We start from the raw sequence: 10,957 nt of genomic DNA, 5'->3' as shown, positions 1-10,957 counted from the left end.
TATTAGCCTAGTTACTCTTATCATTCATTATTTATTTACCATCTCTTTTCTTCTTCCACTGCTCCAGAGAAGCCTCTAGTTCACTCACTAAATTGTGTGGAAAAGGGATTTAATACTATGGAAAAATACGGAGACAATGCTATTTCAAAGGCTGCTTGTTGCTACCTCACTTCATCGTATGGAAAGCTTGGAGACTTTGCAATCTGCAGCCCACCTTCACCAATCTGCTGTTTGAGAACAGAGCTGGTTTGGATCACCTGCTGGAAGAATTAGTTGTATGTTTTTCTAGGTAGCATTGCATCTGGAGCACCAGTAGGCAGGAAATAATCTATCAATTTTATGATACTTGCTAAGTTAAGGACAGCATTTGCAGTCAGCACTGAGTTGAAGAGTATAGTTAGCAAGAGAGGCTGTAAAACAAGTTTATAGTAAGGATGCATTAGCAAAGAAAGTGATTGTGCAGCATGTAACTTTAAAAGAAGATCTAGGGAGTTGTTGTCAGTGTCTGACTGGGGGTCCAGAATGGGCTAGTGTTCCCATTTAACACTGTGAGTTTGTATTGAGCCTTTGAGTCAGTGTTTGCTTGGAAGAAATCCCAAGAGCTGCTTTATTACTCCTTGAAGACACTTAATTGTAAACTTTACATTCAATTAGAGGTGCAAGATGTGAAAACTGGATTCTTAAAGGCTTTTGTCAGGTTCGCCATGGATGAGGTAGGTCATTGGCAGCCTGAAAGTCCAGTGAGAATGTGTCTGCTCCACTGGGCATGTAGAATATCTCTGCAATACTGTCAGTTCCTCTTCTGTTGACATTTGGGTGTTGAGAGGATTAGGCACTGCTGGCCTTTGCCATTACAGCCCAGGTCACCCGTTTTTCAGGTGAACGAGTGAAGAGGGACGTGATGGATTTTGTAAAATGAACTGTAACACTTCTTTATGCTGACTGCTCTTGTGTATTTAAATATGAGTCAGAGAAGACACCGACTGTGTTCTCTAGGGGATGGTACGACACATGTTTAGAACTGCAGAGCATTGTAGCCAGCCGTTGGTGGAGGGTGTGGAAAGCATGAGCAGCCACAATCAGTTTGTAAAACTGCTTAGGGGCCACTGATGACCTTTGTGCTTTGCAAGTGAATCTCTTGTGTAGGTCCAAATCTTCTACAATTTACTACAAGCAATAACATGCCCATTGATAGCCCATGAAATCAAATTTTGTTGGCAGCTTTAAATGGGCTAAATTTGAAAAGGGCTTTTTTTTTTTTTCTCCTGTGACAAGCCTGTGACATTGAAGGAGTTGCACCGTGGAGAAAGCTTTACGGAGGTGACTGTGTGCATGCGCATGTGTACAACTCATCAGTATTTATGTCTTGCTGTCCATGCTGCATATTCATGTGCTGCAGATCATGGTATACCATTGTTCTGCACCTCTGAAGAGTTTGTATTGCTACAACTTGCTGATTCTGCCTCCTTGTAGAAGTAATTCTTCTTGCTTTGGTGTAAGGATGGGAGGGGGACCTGACATAGTTTGGAAGCAGAGATGATTAAATAGTGTTGTACCTAACTAGTATTTCAAGGCATACAGGAAAATGTAGCACACCTATGCAGACTGGGAGCTTTTTTTTGAATTGTAGTAGATGGAGCACTGCTCCTGGGAGTACTGCAGCCACTCTTGGAAACAACTCTGGAGAGCTGGGAGCACCACGTGGCAAATGATGGGTTCAGCAGACATGGCAAGAGTGGGCTTTTTTAAAGTACAGAGTATTTTATTCATGTGTGCTCACTCATTATCTTTATTTTATGGTGGAATTTAGTCTGTATACTGAAAATAAAGTGATTATATTTTCTCCTTTCCTAGATGTATGCAAATGCATTGCAGTGGGTTTTTAATATGGATAACAACTGCTCAAAAGAGTCCACTACAGGCTTAGTCCAAAGGAGTGGAAGGGTTTATACACAGTTAAAACACAGGGGATGCTTTAGAGGGGTTGAAGAGTTGACACAGTTGCTTGGGCTTTCCGAGCAAGTGTCTTGTCTCTGATGCTGGCAATGACTTGATAATTCAAGGAAAAATATAAAAATCTGAGAGCTGGAAGATGTGATGCACTTTGCTTCTTACAAAGGTCTTGTTATGATCCATGTACCTGGCCTAGGAAGGTCTTGTTATGGCAACAGGTGAATCGTGAGTTTTAATATATCATTCAAAATCTGCTGATATTAGCTCTTGGATTTGAGAAGGACAGTTGGATGTCCAATTCCTACTGAGAATTTCCATAGGCCCCAAATCTCTGTTGTTTAGAAATAAAATAATTTCTTTTTAAGTGACTGGCATGCAGCGGGCTTGCTAACTCAGGTTGTTTTAAGCCACCGAGTGAAGATATATGCCAGGCAGTCTTGCAGGCAACAAAATGTAAGCAGAAGCCCACCTCAGAGGACTAAAACTTGCCTTGTCAAGGTGAGAACTACTGTCCTGAAAGATGGCTGTTTGCTTAGCTGAAACTGGCAGTGAGCATTTGTGTTCATTGACAGGCTTAGACATGGCACTGCAGTTGGAGTGTTAGATTCCCTGTTTGTTTTACTCACAGGAAAGAAATAAAACTTCATTGTCATTATTCCGTAATAAACTGAATCCTAGCATACAGCATGAGGGTTTGTCTCGCACAGCTCTGTGACTGGGTGAAGGTGGGTGGGTTCCTGCTGTGCCCAGTTTACCCCAAGAGGGTTTCACTGTGCAGGCAGCTTATTACAACTGGGGAACACCTGAGAGTTGAAGCTTGTAAAGCTGCCATGTTGATCCTGTGATAGACTTCCCTGACAGGTTTAATCCTCTCCCGTTGTGAAAGAATACTCATGTAATACTAGCCAGTAGCAATGTTTTCCTGAGCAGTTGCCTTTTTTCAGTCTGAAACAGTTACTATAAAACATGTTGCTTGGGGAGTGTCGGAGCTCTACAGGTGTTACGCATGCAGGTAGAGTATTAAAGATTTTAAACTCCCCTTTTTCTGGATTATATTTGCTTTAGGCTTTTATATTAAAAAAAAAAACCAAACAAAAACAAAACCCTTCAACAAAGCTGTAAAAATGCAAGCAACGTCCTCTTTAAAGCCTTTGTATATACATACATCCACACACATGCTTTTTTTTCCTTGGCAAATGGGGCTGTGTCAGAACACACACAGTGGGATGCGAGACATTCATTAATTGTGTTTTGTGTGCCTGTGTGCATGCAAGCAGTTCTTTGAAAGCGCGAGCTGCTGGGCAAGAGGCGTTGGAGCCACATGAAACGGCTGCAGCTTCAGGGTAGAGCCAGCCCCAGGCTTCTTTCCAGCTTATTTTTGGCTGGAGCTATATCGTGAATGGAAGGTGGTGTGCTGCCTTCAAGATAAAATGGTGAAAGCTGCGTCTCTGGAAGGTCCTTGCTTTCCTCCTGAATTTGCATCTTGGTGAGGATGCTGTGGGCATTTTACCCCTATAAGAATCGAAAGGAAAACTGCCCCTTCTGTGAGCCCAGACCCCAAAAGTCCATCCCCAGTACCAGCCATGCCACTGATGCTGGGATTGTCTTGGATGTGGGATCCGCGCAGCTGTTAGGAGGTAGCTCCAGACAAGGGCCTTGAAGCAGCAGCTCCCCCTACCCCATGGTGTGGGGCAAGGGCTGTGTGTGCTGGCTGGGCAGCAGTGAGCTGGGGCAGCGGCAGGCCACGGAGGTATGAGCCTGGGAGGCCCCTGCGCTGCCCGGGCGAGAAGCGGTACTCGTTACCTGCCCTGTGTTGCTTCTCTTTCAAATTTCCCTGATTCGGTGGAAGAAGAAAATCACTGCCCTTCAGCGAGGTCAGGGGCTGGAAGGAGCGCGAGGTGAGGGATGCTGCGAGTCTTGCTGCCAGCTGGTGGGATGGTTGCGGGTGGCATGGGGAAGGGGAAGGTGCAGGAATCTGGAGAATTCCTCTAGCATCTGAGGGTCTGGTTGGGATGAGCTGCTCTCCCCATGTGCTGCCTGAACAGCAAGGTGGCCAAGCCTCTGCGCCAGCCCCGGTGAGGGCTCCCGGTGTCACCTCTTGTGCAGCTGGGTCCAGCCTAATGTTATGTACACCAAAAGCACTGTCAGGGTCCCGCAGGCAGCTACGGCTGGGCAAGGCTCCCTGGTGCCACAGGAATGAAACCCAGTGCTGGGAGAGGGAAAATCACTTGAGCCACTTAATGCTTGGTGATCCTGTGTAATGTGCTTGGTGCTCTCGTGCAGGAGCACGAGGCGGCCGGGAGATCTGTGCCTTCCCCGTCACTCCAGCCCTGATCCTCGCAAACACCTGCCTGATCCTAGTCCTGCCTCGGCCACCAGCCCCTCTCCTGGGGTGGGTGGTGTAAGAGCCAAAGGAGAACCAGCCAGGTGGCTTTTGAAAGCGGTTTGCACCCCCCGAGATGCGACTTAACAGCAGTTAAGATTATGGGGTATGTTAATGTATAATTAATGGTAATGATACGGATGGTGGGTTATTACAGGGTAGCTGCCGGTGTTAGCAGCGTGTGCGTGAGCTCTCGGGAAGCGATTTGCAAGCGGGTCTGTCTAGTCATGTCGTTGCTGAAGGGCAGGGGGGGGAGATGAGCCAAGTCCTGGGCCGAGTCCCCTTTCTCCATGTGTGGGGCACCAGCCAGCCCCGGCTCGCCAAGGCAGGGCTCTCCAGGGGCACTTTGATGCGTTTGTTTAACTGGAGGATGCAGGCAGGACTCAGGTGGGTGCAGCGTGGCTCTGTGCTGCTGTCACAGCTCTGAAAGGAGCCAGGTCACCCTGGCCGGAGGGGCTGCGGGAGGTGGGGGGTGGCCAGGGGCATGAGTGCCCTGAGGCATGGCTCGCCAGGCTGTGGAGTGGAGATGGATGCACCCGCTGCGGCCGCCCCTCTGGGGGCTGCGGGGTGATGCGGGAGGTGGGTTCAAAGCAGCAGAGCTGCAGGATGCAACATGCCGGGGGGAGGGGGGGCACCCACGCATTTGGATGCTGGGCCCGACACAGGGAGGCTCTCCACCCATGGCAGGGTTGGGAGTTTTGCCCCAAACCAGTTTTTCCCACGCCAAAACAATTTGGCAAATTGAACCCAAATTGGGTCAGGCATAATGATGTTGGGTGAATCGGGATTTCTTTGCTGAGTCTGCCTGGGATGGGTTCACACAGGCTTCTCTCCCGGTGTGCTGCTTCACAAGGATCCCCATCTTCCTCTGCCGGTCTGGTCAATGCATCGATCCCTTTGAGCTTGGTTAACGGCAGCCATTCTTGCGATGAAGGAGGGACGCCAGAAGGGCAGGTGTTTTCAGATCTACTTTGCCTGAAGAGGCAATTAGAAGTTGAGTTTTGTCCTTGGGCAGGTCCTGGTTTGACACAAGATCTTCTGCCTTGGAGCCTAGGCATGGCTTTGGCGGGAGTACTCATGTTTGAGAGCCTCATTAAGGTCTTAGGGCTCTATATGAAGCTTGGTTTTATGAAAACATCGGTGTCATTGCTGAAGCCACTTGCCCAAACTGTCCCCATGCAGGCTTGCTTTTAGCATTTGATGCTCTTCAGTATCCGTCCTTTTAACACCCAGTCAGTAATCAGAGGGCATCTGATGTATTTTACCAATTAATCACAATCCCCGTCAAACAAGACTCATGTTAGGTTGAATTCCTTCTCATCGGTTAGATACCTTCTTCTTCTGTAGACACCCTTCTGCTGACACCCTTCTGCTCCCCCGTCAGGACTTGTGGAGAACAATCAGCCCAGGGTGATGCCAGATGCTGAGCATCCGGACGGCGGCACCCCAGCTCCCCCTCCCACAGCAGCCCCTGCTGCCACCCTCACCTGTCCCCTCCTGACTTTCTCTAATCCCTCCCTGCTCTTGCAAAGTGCTTTTAGGAGCAGCGTCGAGGTGGTTTCTGAAAGCCTGGACTTCAAAGGCAGTGATCTCTGGGTGCTGCAGCGCTGGCCCAGGAGAAGACGGACTGTAATTAGAGCCCTGCTCAGGGGGGCAATCAAGGGGATGCTCATCCTGCTTGTGTGCGGTCCCGCTCTCTGGTATGAGGCCCTGCTGCCAGCAAAGGCGGCTCTCCTCACCGCGTGGGCTGCGTGGGACCAGTGAAGGGGAAGGTGAGCCAAGTTCCCCGGGACAGTCTGCTCCGTTCTTCTCCTTCCCTACTACTTTGAGCTGTGGGCTGGGATCACCCCTTCCCCGCTGTGGGGATCGCACCTTGGTGGGTTATGGGAAGATGGACATCCATGTGCCTGAGCATCTCGGGGATACCTGACAGTGCTGGGTGCAGGGGGAGAGTGGAGTGGGACCAGGGCTGTGGCATGTGGGGTAACCATGCCAGGTCCATCTCCCTCTGTGCTAGTGGGGACCAGGCTCTGACAGTTGGGTGGCAGGCGCCTGCGGATGGGGGCCGTGTCCCTGTCGGCATCTGCACAGCTCCGAGCGCAGTGGGACTGCGGTGCCGCAGCCGGAGTGGCTGGGCGGCAGCACCGCGCTGGAGGAACTGGCCCGAAGAAAGTCGTGGAAAACAATAGCAATTGTTCTCTGTCTTTGTTCTCTTCCATCCCCGGATGTCAGAAGAGATGGAGCCACGCTCGGCTGCCGGTGGGTGGGCAGAGCAAGCGTGGCTGCCTGCACTCCCGCCTTGGCACCCAGCAAGCCCACCTCACGAGCCACCCGCTCTGCCGCCTGCTGCCCTCCCGGTCCCACCCCAGAGCCTGAATCATCGCTAATATAATAATAAAAGCTCTACATTGTCATATGGGCAAGCAATAAAATTGGGCCGTGATTCTCATTGTCATGGGGCAAGAGGATTTTTAAGGCTGCAGAGCAAAGTGGTGCTAAAGCTGCTGTTCTTCACTGCAGGGCACTCAGCCTGCCCATGCTCCGTCCACCGCAGCCTGGCAGGAGGGAGGACCTGGCCCCAGCCCTGAGTGCAGGCAGCAAATTTGCTGCCTGCGCTGGAGGAACTCTGGCCGGCGGAGGGGCTTGTGGTGCCCACACCTTTTCCTACTGCCCCAGGCAGTCCGAGGTGGGCTTCAGCTGGGAGAGAAGGTGCTGGCCAGGCCCTAACTGGGGAGCCGTGGGATTGTTTCTGGTCCAAGCAGCATCATGCATCCCTTTTTCTATCCTTGACGGGCCCAGGCATGTGGGGGCAAGACCCCGGGCTTCCCTGCTGTGGCTTTTTCTGCTGTTTACCGCCATCCGCCTGCTGCGAGCTGGAGCGTGTGGTCACTGCCAGGATCAAAGGGCTATGAGGCAAAGGCAGAAGGTTTCCCGCAGGACTGCCAAAGGAGATCCCTCTCTGCGTGGGGAGCGGCTGTCCCCATCCCAGAGCCAGCCCCAGGGCTCAGGCATTACCCCAAGGCAGCCTGCTGAGACAGATGCAGCACTTGGCACAGAGTTTGCTCAGCCAAGCTTCCCCACGCAGAGCCCTCAGGTTTGCATATTCAGTCTGATGAACTGCTGCTCCTGACAGAGGAAGGCTTAGACATTTGCAAACCCCTTCCCTTTTCCACTCTCCGCTTGCAAGCGCATGCTCTGCAAATCCCCGGGGTCTTTGGGCAAGTGGCATCGCTGAAGAAGCACAGAGCTGGGAGCAGGCTGGGGTGGGCACGGGCACCTGGGGGCTTTCTAGCAGTAAGCATGAAATGAGAATGTTGCCTCTTTCCTCTTGGCCTTAGGAGCTCTGTTTATTCCCTTTGCAGAGAGATCTTAGCTGAGCTCAAAGGCAAGCAGGGCTTTCACATTGCAGATGGAGCAGGGAGTCCAAGCAGAGCTCCTGGCTCTCCTGTACCACCACTGAGTGACATGTTAGCCCCCCTGCTACTTTTCTGCCTCTGTGTAGACATAAGACCTCCAGAAAATACCCGGAGCCCCATTTCCATAGTTTGCATGCTCATAGTTGCTTGGGTTTGATGCCCTCCATCCATATGGAGCCACCTTGCTGGAAAATGGTGATTACAGGGAAAGGTAGGGGGTCCTGTGGCTGCGGGGAGGTGGCTCAGCCTCTTGCAAGAGGTTCAGGCACAGTGGGGGGAGGTGGCAAAAAGAAAAAAAAACCATTGTCGCCGAGGGACAGGCAGTGGTAAAGGGCTGTTTGTCACATGCAGGGGAGAAGTAAGGGAAGATGCAGCTGCTGGGCACTGCCTGGTCCCGTCCTGAGCAGCTCTGGTGCAGAAGCGTGGTCTTAAAGCCTGTCTTTTTGCTCATACTGGTGAAAGTTAAGTGACTGATTTTTGCAGCCCTTTCGAAGTTTGCCAGCTTGGCTGCCATGTGTCTTCCAAGCGCAGCGCACGATGCTCGGCTTGGTCCCAGCTACCTGGGAAGGGACCTGGGCTGCAGGTGGCCAGCCCTGCCTGCTGCCCATGGCCGAAGCCGGAGGAGCCCTGCCAGGATGGCAGCTCCTGGTTCCTTCATTCCACGGGACCATGGGGCTGGCAGTGCCAGGGAGGTGTGCGGGTGTATGGACACAGGGGGCTCTGGGATGTGAGCGATGCTGGTGGTTCACCGCTGCCCGGCAGGGATTGGTCCCGAAGGCAGCTCTGCGCCTGGGAAGCTGGCAGCAAGACTTGCAGCGTTGGGGTGGCTTTGTGCTTTTTTTCGTGGCTTTCCTAAAAACAGTGCCTTTTGCAATCCTCCCAGTCCTTCGACAAAACTTTTCCTGGCAGAACCTCTCCAAAACTTATGGGAATTAAGTTTTTGAAAGGCGATGGGTTTAACGACATTTGCACTTCTTGTATGGCACTGACAGGTTTCCTAGTGCGGAGATTTCTTGTGGGAACTCCAGTTTATGTCAGTGGGTTGGGCTCAGGGAGCTGAAGTAGCTCCAGGAAACACAGAGAAGATTTCCAGCCTACAAGAAGGGGCAGAGGTGACAAGGGAGGAACCTCGGAAGCTGCCAGGGATGGAGACCCCGTCCCTCTCCATCCCACCATCCCAGGGAAGGTGTTGTTCCCAGTGTCCAACCTGAACTGGGATGTGGGGAACTGTGATCTGGAGTGTTGCTCTGAGAACAAATTTTCCCCCATCCCTTTCATAACTGACCCCCAAGGGCTGATCCTGACCCTGTTGCTCATGCAGGCGAGACCGGCTCCATGTGCTCACCGTTCACCTCCAGCTCCATCCCCGTAGGTGTGTGTGTGGCCATACCTGCGTGGTGGCCAGCTGGGCTCAGCCAGCTCCCCTGGCCCTGCTGGTGCGGGCAGGAGGATGGACATGGCGCTGCCCACTGCTGGCTGGAGCCGGGGCCGAGGACATCCGTGAGTTGGGCAGTGCTGCATGTGTCTGGGCGTTATGTATAGGGTCCCTCAGAGGTTTGCTACAGCCGGTGCCTGTATGCACGCTGCATTTCAAGGGAGAAAGATCTTGCAGATGTCAGGAATAAAGACTGAAATGAATAGGGCATAACAAGCCCTGAAACATGACTTTGTGTCTGCAAATAATAAGGAACGAGTTACAGTCTTGGAAGAGCGGGAACATTACCCTGTGTGCAGGGTCCAGCCTGTCCCTGGCGTTGATTAGGTGCCCTCCTTGCACTGTCCTCTGCGTGGAAGCTCTGCTTGAAATTTATTGCGTGCAGATGAGTTTCTCAACCTTTTCTAACCCAGGGATGGCCAAACCTTTTTGGTGGAAATCCAAGGATCATTTTGTTCGGAGCCGCCACATGGTTTTATTTACAACCCATGCGAATTAGGCAAGCATCTCACTGTTTGTCTCTTTTATTTCATCCTCTTGCGCTTGCTTGTGCACATAGGAATGTGCGCGTGTGTGCTTAGGAACAATTTTGCGGACCACTTCCTACTGTCGCTGGGACACGAAGCAGGTCCTGGACCCAATGCGACTGCAGGCAGCAATGGGCCCCTGTCCTTATTTCACATGACAGCTTGGTTCCCTGGGCAGGTCCTCCTGGAAAGGGAGAAAAGCACTGGACACTACCCAAGCCGCTCCACCATTTTCTGCCATGCCAGGGTCCCCAGCCCAAGGATGGAGAAAATCCTTGAGGATCATCAAGGTCCCTGTCCTCACCAGGAGGACGTTCATTAATAGCATGTGGCTGAAAAGCAGCCTGAGCCCACGGTGCTGGGCTCAGTACCACCTGGCATGTCCTCCATGCTTATCGACAGGGGCTTTGGTTCCTCCACCTCCTGCCTGGAAGTCCCCAGATCCCCCTGCTTCTGGAGGGGACACCCGCGGCTGTGTCCTTGGGTCTAGACATGTCCCCATCAACTGGCTTTTTGGATGAGGAAGCGCTCAAAGGCTGCTGCATCCCCTTTGGAAAAACCAGTCACCCCAGCACCCCCAGCTGGACTTTTCCTGCCTCCCTGGGAAGAGTCGCATGGGCCGCCTGGACCCTCGCAGAGCCAGGGCTGGTCTCGGCAGGAGACTTCCCAAAATCCGTCCGCTTGTGCGAGTCCCCCTGCTCAGAGTGGTGCTGCCAAAGCCACGCTTAACTTGACACATGTGTGCGGCCCTGGGAAATGTGGCGGCTCTGATTCTCATTTGTGCCGCCTTACCCAGTGCCAACCTGCTGGGAGGCAGGGTCTTGCCAGCAGCCATGCTCCACTCTGCGCCAGCCTCACTTCCAACGCACCGACCTCTATGCCGGATGGGCCGGGGATGCCGGACCCCACTCCTCTTGCCAGCAGACACAGTGTGGGGGCTCGGCGAGATGGCCGCTCCCAGCCCCAGTGCTGGTGAGCATCCCCAAGGCCACGGGGAGCAGCACGAGGGGCCGAGCCTGTCAGGCAAGATGGGATGGTTCGTGCCTCCTGCATCCCCCATGGTCACCACCAGCGGCTGCCGTTCGGGACCCCCAGGTTTGGGTGGTGGCTGTGCTGGTGGGCACCGTCCTCACTATGAGGATGAGGAGGGATGGGGAACCAGTGGTGCCTCGCCTCTGCAGCTCTCTCCAGAGAGAGATTAAGCTCCACTTAAGCTCTGCTTAAGTGTGATCGCAGTGGAGGC

This window comes from Haliaeetus leucocephalus, unplaced genomic scaffold (assembly GCF_000737465.1).
Source record: "Haliaeetus leucocephalus isolate CR32 unplaced genomic scaffold, Haliaeetus_leucocephalus-4.0 Scaffold143, whole genome shotgun sequence".
Classification (NCBI taxonomy): Eukaryota; Metazoa; Chordata; class Aves; order Accipitriformes; family Accipitridae; genus Haliaeetus; species Haliaeetus leucocephalus.
Note: the sequence above shows the minus strand (reverse complement) of the source record.